General features: G+C 42.9%; 1 protein-coding gene and 1 long non-coding RNA gene across 16 annotated transcripts in view; both read right to left on the reverse strand.

Moving 5' to 3' along the window:
- LOC124627540 (NACHT, LRR and PYD domains-containing protein 3) overlaps nt 1-18318 on the reverse strand; it is a 285770-nt gene that overhangs the window by 27887 nt on the left and 239565 nt on the right. The window lies entirely within an intron of this gene.
- LOC128630198 (uncharacterized) lies at nt 858-6549 on the reverse strand. Its single transcript, XR_008394579.1, has 3 exons — nt 6432-6549; nt 2389-2581; nt 858-1755 (listed from the first exon to the last, which is right to left on the reverse strand). It is a non-coding gene; the product is annotated as an uncharacterized LOC128630198 (long non-coding RNA).

Raw genomic sequence — 18318 nt, forward strand, 5'->3', positions numbered from 1 at the left:
GAGGTAGCTAATTTTGATTCCAGGCAGCCTAAACATGTAAATGGGTAGCACACTGAAGCTTTTATTGCCCAATAGGCTTATTCATGAACTTGTCAGTCAACTGCATAAGGACCCACTGGAAGAAGGCGGCCCAAACCAATTTGATCTAATTCAATATAACGGTGTAGGTAAAGATTCTAATGGATATTTTAAATATTATCAATACTGCATTGGCTCCCAGTAAAATCTCGCATTAATTATAAAATACTTTTATTAACCTATAAAGCACTAAATGGTCTTGCGCCACAATATCTAAGCGACCTTTTGGTTTTATATGATCCGCCACGCCTACTTAGATCAAAAGATGCAGGCTATCTGACGGTACCTGGAATAGTGAAGGCTACAGCAGGGGGAAGAGCTTTCTCTTATAGAGCCCCACAGTTATGGAACAGTCTTCCTATTAGTGTTCGGGACTCAGACACAGTCTCAGTGTTTAAGTCTAGGCTTAAAACATATTTGTTTACTCAAGCCTACCCTGACTAGATTCTGTTCTACTACTTCGCAGTCATAATTATCTTTTTTCTCCCTCTCTCCTTTCGCCGAGCCCCCACACGAATTTATGGAGATACTAGAGATCCAGATCCTTTCTGCCTCTGGATGGAGCTCAAATCTTCTCTAATTCCAGACTGCTGGGACTACGGCTGCTCTTAAGGCCATACAGACTTCATATAAATCCATAATGAACTTTTTCACAATATCTGTTGTTACCCAGATGAGGACGGGTTCCCTTCTGAGTCGGGTTCCTCTCAAGGTTTCTTCCTCTTAAAACATCTTAGGGAGTTTTTCCTTGCCACCGTCGCCACTCAGTGGCTTGCTCAGTTGGGATAAATTCGCACTTTTAATATCTGTATACCATGTTGATATTTCTGTAAAGCTGCTTTGAGACAATGTCTATTGTAAAAAGCGCTATACAAATAAAATTGAATTGAATTGAATTGAATTGAATTAAATGCCTGATTTGTTCCTGATTAGTTTATTATGAAGTAAATGCTGACCGGTTCATTACAAAGTAAAAGGCTAGAGGTGTAATGTAACTTATTATTAAAGCATTACTACAGATGTTATGATGTACAGTATCTGTAATATAGATGTACAGTGTTACTATCAAAGTGTTATTTAATCTTTGTTTATATCTCTTTTGTAAGCTACAGTGCAGTTATAGACATAGAATTTGACACTTTGCCAGTCTCTATCTTTAAGATATAAAGACTCAGATCTAATGCAGTTTTCACAGGCCAACTTCCCTGGGACACGACATGACATGATGAAGGTCTTCATATGTCTCTCCACTGCATGGACCTCATTTCCTTTCCGAGCCTCCTCTTTATCAGAGCAGATGTTTTACCTAAATGTAAGAATAAACATTAGTTACATAGCAAACACACACCCTTACACCCAACAGAAATTATTGTCTGGCAACTTACAGACTGGAACTTACATTTCACGTCTCAAGAATGAAAACTCTGACTGCAGTTTGTGCATATGTACCAAATAGTAACTAAGAGTACTCGGTTTTCTTGGAGAAGATGCAGTAGGGAACCTACTGAGTCCCAGGGGATGCTTATGTTGGAAATTATGGAGAGGTGTGATTGAAAGGCAGGATTAAAAGTGCCAGCAAACTACACAATTCTGATATTTATGATCCAGAAAAGGTGTAGACTGTGATGGCTGCTGTTTCTCCTGGCCATTGCTCTCAGCAGTGTCCTCCTCCATAATCTGCATATTTAATAGACATTTAGAAAATCTAAAAGAGGAATATGCAACAGAAAGCAAACATGCTGTTCAATACGACAAAAAAAATAATTATTTATTAATTAAGTTTATTATTTCAGGGTTAGAAATGGGATACTTTGGAAGACTTTGGGATAATTACGATGCATTCAGAACAAATTCACAGTAATAACACAGTTCAGGTTTAAATCAGCTATCACAAGACTCCCTCACACACACCTGAATAAAAGATGCTTTGTGGGGACTCCGTATGGTAACTATTAACAGACAAGATTATATAACAGAAAGCAAACATGCTGTTCAATACGACAAAAACAATAATTATTTCACTATAGGAATTAAGTTTGTGATTTCAGGGTTAGATATGGGATACTTTGGAAGACTTTGGGATAATTACGGTGCATTCAGACACACACACGTTTTGTAGTTCATGCTTAAACGTGGCAGTAAAATACCTGAAGCAGATCAGATGAACAATAATATCTAATTTTATTGTTAATGCACAAGCACAAAATTAGTTGTGTAACAAAAATGAATCGCAACACTGCCGGATAAGACAATGTTTATTTTTGAATAATTTTTAAATTGTGAAAACAGAGAGGGAGATACCCTGCATACCTTGCTACACCAAGGCCAGTCTCCTCCTCCGTAATTGTAGGTAATTTCATCACCTTCTTTAAAGTCTGTTAAAGCAAACAGACCAAGATGTGGGCTTCCATCCACTTCAGTCTTCTGCATTCTGCCATTTGGGTGCTTGTGGTCATCATTAAGCAGCCTACCAAAAGATCCGTCTTCTTTTGCAGCATCAATACTTAATACACAACGAGAGAAAGAGAGAAGTATTCAGTGACCGAATATTCCACATCAAATTCTACAAATATGATAGCTCTGCACAGAATTTTTATTGTTAACGGTCAGATGTAAATGTTTAAGTGGACAAATACTTTACAGCTGCAATTTTCAAGTACAATGAAAGTACACTTTGAAGAAAAACTATGCAGACATTGTCGTTTTTTATGCAGGTTAATTCTATGGATCATTTTATTAGTGGTGCTTCAAAAGCACTACTTTTGTTATTCGGCATACTAATTATAATTATTAGTGGTGCTTGAAAAGCACTAATATTGTTCCCTTGCATACTTATTATTATTATTATTATTATTATTATTATAATTATTATTATAATTATTATTACTCTCCGGCCGGCACTCAGAAGTATTGGGACCCCGCACGGCCAGCTCTCAAAAGTACTGGCGCCCTTGACAGTCGGCTCTAAAATGTATTGGCGCACTACACGGCCGGCTCTAACAATGCTGGTGCCATATCTTTTCAGCTCTGGAAAGTATTGGCAACCTACGCTGTCGGCTCTGGAAAGTATTGGCGCCCTACGCTGTCGGCTCTCGAAAGTATTGGCACCCGTCCCTGTTTCGCCAACGCAAGCACCACTCACATTTTCTTCAGGAAATATACCGTTCCAGTTACTATTATTCTTCTTCTTCCACTTTTTTTTCCCGCACGTAACTAGTCCTGCACCGTTCGTCAGAGATCGATGGGCAAGGTGTTGAATCGATCGGCTTATTGAGGAGATGTCTGCTATGACTTTTATAAGCGATCGGAATGCCGGGATTCCCAGTACGGAAGCTCAAATACGGAAAATTTCCAATAGACTTGCATTGAGTTGTGAAAGTATTGGCCCTCTAACGAGAAAGCTCTAAAAGTTTTGCCTCCGTACATGTTCGGCTCTAAACCGTATTGGCACACGATCTGTTCGGCTCTCAGAAGTATTGGCACCCTATCCGGCCGGCGCTCAAAAGTATTGGGACCCCGCACGGCCAGCTCTCAAAAGTACTGGCGCCCTTGACGGCTGGCTCTAAAAAGTATTGGCGCACTATACAGCCGGCTCTAACAATGCTGGCGCCATATCTGTCCAGCTCTCGAAAGTATTGCCGCCCTACACCGTCAGGTCTCGAAAGTATTGGGGCCCGTCCCTGTTTCGCCACTGCAAGCACCACTCACATTTTCTTCAGGAAATGTACCAGTCTAGTTATAATTATTATTCTTCTTCTTCCACTTTTTTTTTCGGCATGTAACTAGTCTCGCACCGTATGTCGGAGATCGACGGGTGAGGTGTCGAATCGATCGGCTTATTGAGGAGAGCCATCTGTCTGGCTCGCGAAAGTATTGGCGCCCTTAGCGTCCGGCACTTGAAAGTATTGCTGTCCTACGCTGTCGGCTCTCGAAAGTATTGCCGCCCTTAGCGTCCGGCACTCGAAATTATTGACACGCTACACTTTCACCTCTCGAATATATTGGTGCCCTAGAGTCCGGCATTCTAAAGTATTTGCGCCCTATTTGTCCAGCTTTAAAAGTATTGGCACCCTACATGGCCAGTACAGTGCTAACACATGCTAGCAACATGCCAGCATGATGCTAAAACACGTAAGCGAGATGCTAAAACATGCTAGCACGATGCTAAAACATGCTAGCACGAGGCTAAAACATGCTAGCACGATGCTAAAACATGCTAGCACGATGCTAAAACATGCTAGCACAATGCTAAAACATGCTAGCATAATGCTAAAACTTGCTAGCATGATGCTAAAACATGCTAGCATGATGCTAACACATGCTAGCATGATGCTAAAATATGCTAGCATGATGCTAGCACGATGCTAAAACATGCTAGCACGATGCTAAAACATGCTAGCATGATGCTAAAACATGCTAAACCCCTCTAGCACCCTATTCGTCCGACTCTCAAAAGTATTGGCGCCCTACGCTGTCGGCTTTCAAAAGTATTGGCGCCCGATCTGAATTTTGCCACACAAGCACCACTCACATTTTCTTCAGGAAATGTACCAGTCTAATTATTATTATAATAATTATTATTCTTCTTCCACTTTTTTTTCGGCACGTAACTAGTCCCGCACCATTTGTCGGAGATCTACGGGTGAGGTGTGAATCGATCGGCTTATTGAGCAGAGGTGTGCTATGACTTTTATAAGCGATCGGAATGCCGGAATTCCCGCTACGGAAGCTCAAAATCAGAAAATTTCCCAGAGACTTGCATTGAGTTTCGAACGTATTGGCCCTCTAAGGAGAAAGCTCTAAAAAATTTTCCTCCATACACATTTGGCTCTAAAATGTATTGGCACACGATCTGTTCGGCTCTCAGAAGTATTGGCACCCTGCACGGCCAGCTCTCAAAAGTACTGGCGCCCTTGACGGTCGGATCTAAAAAGTATTGGCGCACTACACGGCCGGCTCTAACAATGCTGGCGCCATATCTGTCCAGCTCTCGAAAGTATTGCCGCCCTACACCGTCAGGTCTCGAAAGTATTGGGGCCCGTCCCTGTTTCGCCACTGCAAGCACCACTCACATTTTCTTCAGGAAATGTACCAGTCTAGTTATAATTATTATTATTCTTCTTCCACTTTTTTTTTCGGCATGTAACTAGTCTCGCACCGTATGTCGGAGATCGACGGGTGAGGTGTCGAATCGATCGGCTTATTGAGGAGAGGTGTGCTATGACTTTTGGAAGTGATTGGAATGTCGGCATTCCCAGTACGGAAGCTCAAAGTCGGAAAATTTCCCATAGACTTGCATTGAGTTGTGAAAGTATTGGCCCTCTAAACAGAAAGCTGTAAAAGTATTGCCTCGGTACACGTTTGGCTCTAAAATGTATTGGCACACGATCTGTTCAGCTCTCAGAAGTATTGGCACACGATCTGGCCGGCTCTCAAAAGTATTGGCACCCTGCACGGCCAGCTCTCAAAAGTACTGGCGACCTTGACGGTCGGCTCTAAAAAGTATTGGCGCACTACACGGCCGGCTCCAACAGTGCTGGTGCCATATCTGTCCAGCTCTCGAAAGTATTGGCACCCTACGGAGGCGGCTCTTGAATGTATTGGCGCCCTGTCCCGATTTCACCACGGCAAGCACCGCTCACATTTTCTTCAGGAAATGTACTGGTCTAGTTATAATTATTCTTCTTCCACCTTCGTGCCATTTTACCTCTAAAGAAAATGTTAATATATTGAGATTTTCAGTCCCTAGTGATGTTCTGAGTAAGAAAATAACCATACCCGTGCTTGCTAATAACTTTGCTGAGTGAGAACCTGTTCTACACACAGATCACAGCTCAGCTGCGGTGTTTAGAGACGCAGAATAAAAGGAGCGCGCTGTAGTTACAACATCGAAGCACATCACACCACCGCCCAGCGCTTTACAGATTCATAACAAACTAATAACTGGAACTAATGAGCTGGGCTCGGTCCAGACTACTGTCCACCCTGTCCTCGATTTCAGAGGCTTTAAACTCAATCCAGCGCTCAGATCGATAACTATTTAGGAAGCCTGACTCTGCTATTTATAACCGAACTATCCGTTACATGGTGAAGCTAGTTACAGAAGTCGGTATAACACTAAATATTCACATGACATGACAACCACCAAAGTCTATTTAATATATTAACTTCATTTTATTAACTTATTGTACTTACTAATGTGCTGGATTGGTTAAAGTGTGTGCTAACTCTGGCTAGTAAAGTCCGCTAGCATAACAATTACTTTAATATTGTGATTCAATTATAAATAATGTCTTAAAGCATAAATAAAATTACAAACTTATAAACTGCAAAAAATTATAATAATAACTTACCTTTCGTTGTATTTGGACTCGTTGCCGCAGTAGAATCACTCCTTAGAGCAATGGAAAGCAGCTGGTGCTATTAGCCTGTGGAGGGAGTCTTAATTTACTCTTGTTTGTTGTGTGTGTGTGCGTGTGTGTGTGTTTGTGTGTGTTTGTGTGTGATTTTTCTCGCTGGCCTGGGCGGCTGTTTCCGTGTTGTTTTGGGAAACATGGCTGCCTCAGGTACGGGGAAGTATGATTCCCTCACGCGGCGGCATGCTATTAAAGTAGCCACTACCGCCAGCATTGAGGACGTTAGTCTGGCCGTGGGGGAGAGTGTTGGACATGACAACATTCTGTCTGCGGCCCGGATGAATAGTGCCGTCGTGCTGTTTCTGAAAACGGTGGAGTTGGAAAACGACATGGTGGACAGTGGAGCTGTGATTGATGATGTGTTCCACTTAATGCTTCCTTTATCAACCACGTGTAAAAAAGTCATCCTGTCGAATGTTCCTCCTTTTATTAAGGACGAGGTTCTGTCACAAACTCTATCCCGCTATGGAAAACCGGTCTCTCAGATCAAGAAGATAGCGATTACAAGTAAATCCCCTCGTGTAAAACATGTCGTGTCTTTCAGACGGTGTGTGTACATGGTTCTGAAGGACAATAATGATCTGGATCTGACACTCAATGTAAAGGTGGAAGATTTTAATTATGTTATTTACGCTACTATTACTACAATGAAGTGTTGTGGGTGTGGTTTATCTGGTCATCTGGTGCGGGCCTGTCCTGAAAAACGTGTGAATCCCGAAAATGATAATAATGCTAACGAGGCCGCTGGTAACGAGGTTACTGCTGGAGAGGACGTTGGGGTGGATGGGGCCCACACACCGGGAGAGGGAGCAGCAGCACCTTCTCAGGTGGAGACACCTGAAGCTCTTCCCTCTCACCAGGGTGTCGGTGTTCAACCAGGTGAAGAAGAGAAGGCTGAGAATGAGCCAGATTTAGGTGATAAGGGTACACAGGATAGTACGGCGTCACTAGATAGTGTGGATCCGTCCCTTGGTGATGAAGTTGCGGATGATAGCTCTCTCATGGATACAGAAGAGAATGTGTTCAAGGTGCCCCAGAGAAAGAGATGGAGAAATCGTCCTCATGCACAGGCTAAGAGGAAAGATGTCGCAGAGGAGCTGAATTCTGTGGAGGTAGAGAGCGAGAGCGAAGCGTCTGACTGTAGTATTACATGTAGTGTAAATCTAAGTGGCTTTTCGAGCCATGAATATATTGTGGACAACATCAAGGCTTTTCTGAAAAAGACTAAACATGCTAGGAATGTGAGGATAGACGAGTTTTTCCCGGATGTGCAACAGTTCATTAAAAAAACACGTGGGTTTATGTCAGAAGGGGGTTTCACTGATCAGGAGGGATACCGTCTAAAGAAAATCCTTACAAAAGTCAATGTAATGTTAGACAATAACGGTAGTGATAGTCAATCCTAGACATCATGTACGTAAATCTATTATTTTTCTTCTTATTTATGAGTGAGTTTCGAATTGCTTCGTTGAATTTAAATGGAGCAAGGGAAAGAAATAAAAGATTTTTGTTATTTGAAACGGTGAAGCAAAAGAAAATTGATGTAATCTTTGCTCAGGAAACCCACACAGACGCTAATAATGCTGCTGACTGGGCCAGGGAGCTTAAAGGGTTATCCGTTTTAAGTCATAAGACATCTACCAGTGGGGGAGTAGCTATTTTATTTTCCAATAATTTTATCCCCTGTTCTTATCAAGTTGATGAAATCATAAAGGGTCGACTGTTAAAGGTTAGAGCTCAATATGAGAATAGGTGGGTCGTTTTTGTTTGTGTTTATGCCCCGACTGCAGCCATTGAAAGAATGTTATTTTTACGAACCTTAGACAATGTCCTGAAGAATTGTGACTCTGATGATTTTTTTTTATTCTAGAGGGGGATTTTAAAATGTACAGAGCTGGGTATAGACAGGAATCATGTAGAGCCCCATATGCCATCACGTAGAAGGCTAGTCGAGTTAATGAATTCCTGTGACCTTGTGGACATTTGGAGAAATTTTCACCTCATGCAGAGACAGTATACCTGGGTGCACTCCTATAATAATATGCTCTCTATGGCCAGTTTGGATAAATTTGATGCTTTTAAACACCAGTTAAGTGCTTTTAGAAGTTGTGTAAATATACCAGTAGGATTTACGGACCATTGTATGGTTCTCTACCATAGAGAAATTCGAAAGAGAGCAGTCGGTTTCTACAAGGAACTGTACAAGTGTGAAATCTACCTCCAATGTCACTAGAGACACAACTCTCCGCATGACATCCTTGGAGAACGAAATAATGGAGCTTCAAGAGTTAATGAAAAACACAGGATGGCAGGTATGCATCGAAAATTTAAGAACAAAAAAGGAGTTTATTGACTAAATTGCTAGATGTTAACACACAAGGAGCTCTGGTCAGGTCACGGTTTCAGAATGTGGAGTGTATGGATGCACCGTCGAAATTCTATTTTAATTTGGAAAAAAAGAATGGTCAAAATAAGATGATACATGGCCTGTTTTCTGATGATGGGACACTTTTAGTGGACCATAGAGAAATTTGAAAGAGAGCAGTCGGTTTCTACAAGGAACTGTACAAGTGTGAAATCTCCGATGAACAGGCCCATGATAAGGTCTTCTTGAAGGATCTCCCTCAGGTGTCAGGAAACGCATGCAGACCTCGGAGGGGCGTTGACCCTAGAGGAACTGCTACGAGCCCTCCAGGGTATGGAGAGTGGCAAGGCACCAGGGATCGATGGTCTACCGGCTGACTTTTATAAGTCTTTTTGGCCTGAAATGGGTGCAGACCTACTGGAAGTACTGGGTGACAGTTTAGTCACGGGGCGGCTGCCGCTCAGTTGTCGCAGAGCAGTCTTGACTCTGTTGCCCAAGAAAGGAGATCTACTCGACATAAGATCATGGAGACCTGTCTCAGTTCTCTGTGTAGAATACCGACTGCTCTCTAAGGTTTTGGCAAACCGACTTAGTATAGTCATGGAAGAGGTGATCCATCCAGACCAGACCTACTGTGTGCCAGGTAGATTTATTCATGATAACATTTCGTTCATTACGGATGTTGTAGAGGTCGGAAGGATTTTTAATTTGGAATGTGGTTTGGTTTTAATTGATCAGGAAAAGGCTTTCGACAGGGTTGAGCATACTTACTTATGGAACGTCTTGACTGCTTTTGGTTTTAGTTGAAGGATCGTGTATCGTTTGAAAATATATGGTGTCTGGAAGGGGCATTATGTGTGGTTGCAGAAGAAAAAGTGAAATTTAATCAACTTCTACTATTGTGTTTTTTTTTTGCTTTTTATTTTTTTTATACTCCCTGTGGTTTTTCAGATGCATTTGGAAGTGGTGTTTATTTTTATCACCTATGTACCCATCTGCCTCCCTGCACCGCCCTGCCCTGCCCATTTAGTTAGTGTTATTTGAAATGACTCTGTGGGACCGAAATCGGTCATTGTAGTTTTAAAATCATGTAAATAAAAAGGCTTTTGAAATTCAAATTCAATTCAAATCTCTCTCTCTCTCTCCCTCTCTCCCCCACTCTCTCTCTCTCCCTCTCCCTCCTCTATCTCTCTCTATTTGTTAATGATGCGAACGCATTGCAGTGTTATAAACTACCTCCTAATGGACCACCATGCATCTCCATTCAGCCCGTGTCCTGTCAGCTAAATGTAGCCTCATGTCGCTAATAATTATTCACATGTTCATGCTTTTAATAAATCTTTTTATCCTGCCACCGTATCAGTGAATTTAAACTAATGCTTGCATTCAGAGTATAAGGGGTGTGTGCACATTTAGGATAACTAAAATCTCTCTCTCTCTCTCTCTCTCTCTGGTGCATGCTGGGAGTTTGTGAGCGAGCGCGGCGTGTGAGCGTGGTGTGTGAGTGAATGAACTTTTTTTCTATCTTTATATATAGATATATTTCTTTCTTTACAATCTGGAATTTCAGAGCACAGTCACTGGCTGAGTGTGTGATAGTATTATCAAGGAAGTGGTGTTATTAGTTGCTGTTTTTTTTGCTGCGGGGAGTGTTTGATCCCGTGGCGGGGTGTAGGGATGGCGGCTCACCTGAGCAGTGGAGCCCGGCCTCTCTCACTCCGTCACGGGGTGCGGTGTGAGGTGAGCTCCGAGGTCTCGGTGGAGGAGGTGCTAATGGCGGTAGGGGAGCTTATTAAATGTGAAAACATTGTGGCGGCATCGAGAATGAACAAGGCCGTGGTGCTGTTGGTGAAGGAGAGGGAACTCGTGCACCAGCTGACTGAAAACGGAATAAAGGTAAGTGGAGAGCTTTATTCCGTCACTCCGCTGGGGGCTACAACAGTTAAAGTTACAGTTTCGAATATTCCGCCGTTCATCCCTAATGAGGAAATCGAGCGGGAGCTGTCTCGCTTCGGTAAAATAGTGAGCGGGGTGAGAACGGTTCCGTTAAACTGCAAATACCCCGCGCTGAAGCACGTGACCTCTTTCAGGCGCACAGTGCTCATGTTTCTGAATGAACCCACGCTGGATATTTCATTCAGAGAATGGCATGAGGGAAAGTCATACATGCTGTACGCCAACACTGGGAGCATGAGGTGCTTCGAATGCGGGGACATTGGGCACAAAAAGTTTGCGTGTCCACATAAGAAACAAGACGGAGAGGAAGAGGGGCCGAGCGGAGTCAGGGTGGAGAAGCAGGTTAATGTGAGCAGTGTAGAGCAGTCAGAGAGTGCTGGAGGACAGGACACTGACCAAACCACGGCGGGGGGTAATGGACCTGATAGACCTGAGCAAACAAGGGAGGAACTAAGAGAGGGGTCAGACGAGCTGACTCCTGGAGGGAGAGGCCCAGAGGTAGGAAGAACTCAGGAATTTATAGCGCAGGAAAAAAAACGGAGCAGAATAGGGGGGTCAAACAGCACCAGGGGTGCGGCAGTAGAAGGGGGGTCAGATAGCACTGGGGGTGCAGCTGTGGAGGGGGGGGTCAGATAGCACCGGGGGCGCAGCAGTAGAGGGGGGGTCGGGCAGCACCGGGGGTGCAGCAGTGCGGGGGGGGTCACCTAGTACGGGGGGTGTAGTAGTGGAAGGGGGGCTAGACGGAAAATGGGGTACAGCAGTAAAGGGGGGGTCAGATAGTATGGGGGGTGCAGAAGGGGGGGGGGGTCAGAAAACATGGATATAGCAGACAGTAGTGAGAAGTCAGTAAGTCTGCAAGCAGAGCAGGAGAAGGAAGTGGAAGAGGAGGAATTCCAGGACAACTTCTCCGATATCTCAGACATTAGTGGGTCGCAGTTGGGGCAGGATCAAGAGCTTTATTCATTAACTGAGATTGTGGGATTTCTGGATGATACATTTGGTAAACAGGTTGAGATCAAGGAGTTTTTTCGGACACTGAAAAATTTATTGCTTCAGTAGTAAATTTACAACGCACAGCAAGTTTCAAGGAGCTAGACCAAAGGAAGAGATACCGTTTAAAAAATCATCTAACTAGATTACGGAACCCTTCGGCCAAAAGAAAGAAAAAATGAAGCCGTTACACTGGGTGTTTTTCTTTTTCTGCACTGCTGTTTTTTCTGTCTTCTCTTCTTTCTCTTTAATCCCTCCAATGGAGATATTAAAAATAGGCTCCTTAAACATCAATGGTGGTAGGGATAGGAACAAAAGAGCAGCAGTCGGAGAACTGATAAAACAGAAGAACATGGATATCATTTTTTTACAAGAGACTCATAGTAATTCGGGAAATGAGATAGAGTGGGCAATGTGGTGGGAAGGGAAAATCTTCCAGAGCAATGGAACAAGTGTTAGTGCTGGGGTAGCAATACTTTTTAACAGAACATTGGGGGACACCAACACACGCATGATAGAACTGGAGCAGGGCAGGGTTTTAATGGTGCAGGCGGAAATAAAGGGAATAGAGTGCGTTTTTATAAATGTTTATGCCCCCAACAACGGCAGTGAGAGAGCACAACTTTTTAACAAATTAAAAAATGCAATACAACAAAGTGGAAGAAATCCCTTGGTAATATTGGGAGGGGATTGGAATTGCACCATAGATTTTACCCTAGACAGGGTCGGGGAGGAACCACACCCACAGTCTGCTAAGGCACTTGAGGGGCTTATCAGACAGTGTGGCTTGGTTGACGTGTGGAGGGAGAGAAACCAGGGAATCAGAAAATATACTTGGGTTAAAATTACTAATATGAGGATCACTGCAGCACGATTGGACAGGTTCTACATCACCAGAGCAAATGGAAATAATATCTATAAAGCAGTCATGAGCCCCTCTGGTTTTTCAGATCACCATTTAATTACTCTAGATCTACTGATGCCTGTCACAAAAAAATATAAATCATATTGGCATTTCAATACAAAACTGCTTCAGGACGAGGGTTTCTGCAGAAATTTTAAGGCTTTTTGGGGTGAGTGGAAAAAAACAAAAGAAGATTTTAACAGTTTGGTCTCCTGGTGGGAGGTGGGAAAAACACAAATTAAAGTATTTTGTCAGAAATACACAGCACACTCAATAGAGACAAAAAAAAGGCCAAATACAAGAACTCGAGGCGGAGATAATTTTAACAGAAAGTGAAATAATTGGTAGAAATGACCCAAACACGAGTAGCTTGCTGGAGGGAAAGAGAAAGTCTTTAAGCTCCTTCCTCCATGAAAAGGCCAAAACAGCACTAATAAGATCCCATTTCTCAAATATCAAGGACATGGACGCTCCCAGTGCCTTCTTTTTCAATCTCTCCAGGAAGGTGAAACCACAAAATCAGATGCTGTACCTTAGAAAAGCGGATGGAACTATAACAAAAGAGGCGGCTGAAATGAGGAGAGAAGCTACAGTCTTTTATACCGACCTCTACCGCGCTGAGACTTGTGATCCATCCTGCAGGGAGGAGCTGTTCAGGGAGCTGCCCAAACTGACCCTCGAGCAAAGCAGTATGCTGTACGCAAACCTTGAAATGCAGGAAGTGACCACTGCTGTCCAGCAGCTCGCACAGGGAAGAGCACCCGGAATAGATGGAATACCAAACGAGCTGTACAAGCATTTTTGGGGACTCCTAGGTGCAGACCTGCTGGACGTCTTCTTGTGTTCGTTCACCACAGGAAGGTTACCAGTGAGCTGCACAAGAGCGGCTTTGACTTTGCTGCCAAAAAAAGGAGACCTGGGACTCCTGAGGAATTGGAGACCCGTGGCACTTCTTTGTAGTGACTATAAAATCTTATCAAAATGCCTGGCTAACAGACTAAAACAGTGCATGCACACAATTGTACACAGAAATCAATCATACTGCATACCGGCCCGCACAATAATGGACAACATCTTTGTTGTTAGAGACGTTATAGAGCTATGTAAATGGAATTCTTGGGATTTAGGTCTTCTTTCGTTAGATCAAGAAAAAGCTTTTGATAAGGTTGATCATGAATACCTTTTTCAGGCACTTGAAGCCTTTGGTGTGGGGAGAAATTTTTTATTGTGGTTGAAAATGTTTTATTCTGAGGCTTTTTTTACACTCAAGGTTGGAGGGGGTCTTAGCTGCCCAGTTAAAATGGGAAGAGGAATTAGACAGGGGTGCCCGTTATCGGGCCAGCTTTACAGCCTGGCTATAGAACCGCTGCTATGCCGCCTTAGAGCAGAACTACGGGGACTGTCCGTGAGCGGAGCGCAGGAAAAGCTGGTCCTGTCTGCATACGCAGATGACGTGACAGTTTTTATAAAAGATCAGGATGATATACAAACACTGACTCGCAGCCTAGAAATGTACACAAGAGCTTCTTCAGCACGCATTAACTGGAATAAATGTGAGAGTCTTTTAATAGGGCAGTGGCAGGAACATGGCCCTCCTACATTACCCGGGAATCTCCAGTGGGGAAAAGCTGGGTTGAAATACCTGGGAGTGTTTTTAGGTACACCAGATTTTCAAAACAGGAACTGGGAGGGGGTAGTGGAGAAGGTGGGTGCCAAGTTGTCTCAATGGACCTGGGTTCAGCCCCAGTTGTCCTATAGGGGGAGAGTACTGGTTGTCAACAACCTGATTGCCTCCATGCTGTGGCATCGGTTCGCTGCCCTCGAAATTCAGAAGAAGATTGTGGATTTTTTCTGGGCTGGACAGCACTGGACTCGTGCCCCTGTTCTCTACCTGCCATTGCAGGAGGGGGGGCAGGGTTTGATTGACCTGTCAAGTCGAGTCAAGACTTTCCGACTGCAGACGGCACAGAGGCTACTCTATGGGGAAGGGATAGTGTGGGCCAGCACAGCCTGTGCCCTACTTCAGTGTATTGAAGACCTGGCATACGATAAACACCTATTCGTGCTGAATCTGAAGGAAATGGACCTATCAGCTACAACAATTTTTTACCAGTCTGTCCTGAGAGCCTGGTCTTCAGTACTGAATATCAGCAGGACTGGGGCAGACTTTTTTCCCGACATAGAAGAGGAGCCGTTGTTCTACAACTCGGTGATACGATCCAAAATGTTAGAATCAACATATCTTCGACAGCGCTTACGGAGAGCAGGACTCACAAAAATCAAGAATCTGAGGGCTGGCAACAGATGGAAGACGGCTAGAGAACTGTGCACTGAGATGGGTGTACTGTCGTGCCGCCTCATGCAGAGACTGTTGGGAGAGGTGGTCTCTGCACTGCCCTCCCTTTTCAGGGAAGCATTGGGACAGGACCGAGAGGAAAACCAGCAGGCCATTTCATCTCTACGAATCTCCGCGGCAGTAGAGGGGAATCAGCGAGAGGAAGGAGCTCTTTTATCCTTTAAAACACCGTCACTGACAACTTTTGAGGACGCCTTGAAGAAAGTACTGTATGAAACATGTATCAAAGTTGGGCACAGAGGTGCTCTGACAGGACTGAAAGAGTCACACTGGTCAGGGCTGTTGGAACCAGACTCTTCCCCACGAGGATGCTGGAGGTCCCTGTACAAACCGCCCATAGAGAAGCGCACAGCTGATCTTCAGTGGCGGATAGTGCATGGGGCCGTGGCCACAAACAGACACGTGGCACACATCGACCCCACTAGGGGTAGGGAGTGTCTCTTCTGTGGCGAGCAAGAAACAGTAGAACACTTGTTCTTGCACTGTCAAAGATTACAAAGGTTGTTCTCTCTACTTAGAGCCTGGTGCAGAGGGCTGGGCGTTACATGGGCAGAAAGCCTTTACATATACGGGCCAAAGTACGTTCCAAAAAATAAAGCTGTGTTTCTACTGAATTCTATAATAGGCCAAGCCAAGCTCGCTATCTGGCTTTCAAGAAAAAACAAAATGCAGGGAGGAGGCACTCAGGAGGCGGAAAAACTGCTAACTGCACTAGTTAAAGCTAGACTCAAAGTTGAATACGGTTTTTTTAAAATGACTCGGAGGCTGCGGGAATTCTTGGAAGTTTGGGCAGTTGGGGAGGTCTTATGCTCTGTAGGTGCAGGAGTTTTAAGCTTTCATTTAAAAAAAAAAAAAGGGTGGGTTGTGAAATAGGTACTTTGTGTTTTCTTGTCTCTGTCTCTCCCTCTCTCTCTCACTGTCTCTTTCTATCTCGAGACGTAAAGTTGTGGGCAGTTGGGGAGGTTTTATGCTCTGTAGGTTCAGGAGTTTTAAGTCTTAATCTTTTTTTTTAAAAAAAAAAAGAGCGGGATGTGAAAGTTACTCTTTTTTACTTTGGGTTTCGTGTCAACTTATATATATTCTTTACTATTTTTATTACTATTAATATATATATATTTTGTTTTCTCTCTACATTTTTAAAATTTATTTATTAATTTAATTTATTTTATTTTTATGTATCAATGATTTTTTCCTTGTCATTATCCACCATGTCTCGAATTTTGGAGGATTTCCAAATGACTGAATAAAAAGGACAATTTAAAAGTCTCTCTCTCTCTCTCTCTCTCTCTCTCTCTCTGCCAGTATCAGTGTCCTCCAGGAGTGTTTTTAATTAAATTCTTTTATTTTATTTTTATACCACACTGTGGTATCGACTTGTATATATTTTCTGTTTATATTACACTAATTATTTATATATATATATATATATATATATATATATATATATATATATATATATATATATATATATATATATATATATATATATACACACACACACAGTATAACGCTGTATTTCCAAACAGCATGAATAATTTCTTTTTCTCGAAACTCTACAACAAATCCACGGACACTTAATTAGTGTCAGCGGCAGAACAGTTCCATATCTGAAGTGATACTCGACATACCTGCTTCTAGTGGCGATCGCTTTCAGCCTACAAGGTTACTTGAAAGTGCCAGCATGAAGCACAGAGCTGAAACCTGAAAATGACTGGATGATTTTAATAACGGACAAGAAAGCACTTCAAAGCATTATTCCTGTTTTACCTCAAGAATGACATGACTTTGCATATGATCAAATAAGGTTCTTAAGTTTCATTGATATGTTCGCTTGTGCTCAGTGGCAGTTAGAACATTTAATTTTATTATTATTTTTTTAACTTAAGAACGCTTTTTTTTTGCTTCAGCACAGTACAGGCTGAAGTATAGATCATGTACTGTTTCGATTATGAATATTATAATCCGTAGCATTTCAAGCCAGGAACAGCATGTGTGGTGCGTGCCGCACACGTATACCAATCTACCGAGGCTATAAAAAGTCTACACACTCCTGTTAAAATAGTGGCTTTTTGCGATGCAAGTGCAATCAAGATAACTTGTCAGATCTTTTTCTAATACCCCTACTCCTTTACGAGAAGTGTCCTGGGATATTTAATGACCACAGCGAGTCAGGACCTCGGTTTAACGTCGCATCCAAAAGACTGTGCTGTTTTTACAGTATAGTATCCCTCCTCACTATACCGGGGCATTAGGCCCCTCACAGACCACAAGGTGAGCGCCCCCTGCTGGCCTCACTAATACCACTTCCAGCAGCAACCTTAGTTTTGCCCAGTAGGTCTCCCATCCAGGTACTGGCCAGGCTCAACCCTGCTTAACTTCAGTGGGAAACAAGGCCAGAACTACAGGGAGAACTGCAAGGCAGCCAATATATTACAACTGAGGGAATTAAAAGCCACTAGGTGGTGGAGGTAGTATGTTTTGGAGGATTTATATAGAATCGTGACTGTACACAGAAGATGAACTGATATTAGATTTTAGAGTTGATCCAAACAAGATCAAATGTCAGAAATAGTTTTTCTTCAATAGCGGTCTTGCTTTTTGAGGCATGTATTTTAAGGGTATTTGAGTTTGAGACATACAGATTAGTAATGAGACTAAAGGAATGGACTAGACTTGGTGGTGGTGGAAGCAACCCTGAGTTCTTCTTATTCATTCTTAAAATAGTTCATTTGATCATTTCTTTTTTTTGATAATAAAGAAAAACAACTCACGAAATGTTCCCCCCCATATCATTTACATTTCTTTGTTTTCGCTATTTTGTCCTATGCGTATGCAAACATTAGCACTCCGTATGTATGAATTCCTGTGTTTGAGAAGGTCTCTGCTCAACGTGAGCCCTAAATGGCATGGCTTGTAGGATTTTAATTTGCTCTGTGCCTGTCTAGCACATATTCTTATAGAAGAAGAATACATTTTTTTGGAATGTTTGATAAGTAGACAGAGCCTAAAATCTCTGATCTTGTCTGGCACTTTCTCTCTCTGCACCTGAGCTGTTTTATGTACACCCGCTGGATTGCATGGCTTAAAGAAGCTTATCTCTGCCTAACCACACTCATGGCTATTAAGCACTAACCACAGTGGCAAGTGGCACCACATCCACTGCTGTGCACTGAGAGTGCACCAGAATTAATTTCGTATATCTATATATATTTTTGCCTACGAATGTAAACGTAGTGTCGATAAAGACGAATAG

The sequence above is a fragment of the Ictalurus punctatus genome, unplaced genomic scaffold (assembly GCF_001660625.3).
Source record: "Ictalurus punctatus breed USDA103 unplaced genomic scaffold, Coco_2.0 Super-Scaffold_100046, whole genome shotgun sequence".
NCBI classification, from domain to species: domain Eukaryota; kingdom Metazoa; phylum Chordata; class Actinopteri; order Siluriformes; family Ictaluridae; genus Ictalurus; species Ictalurus punctatus.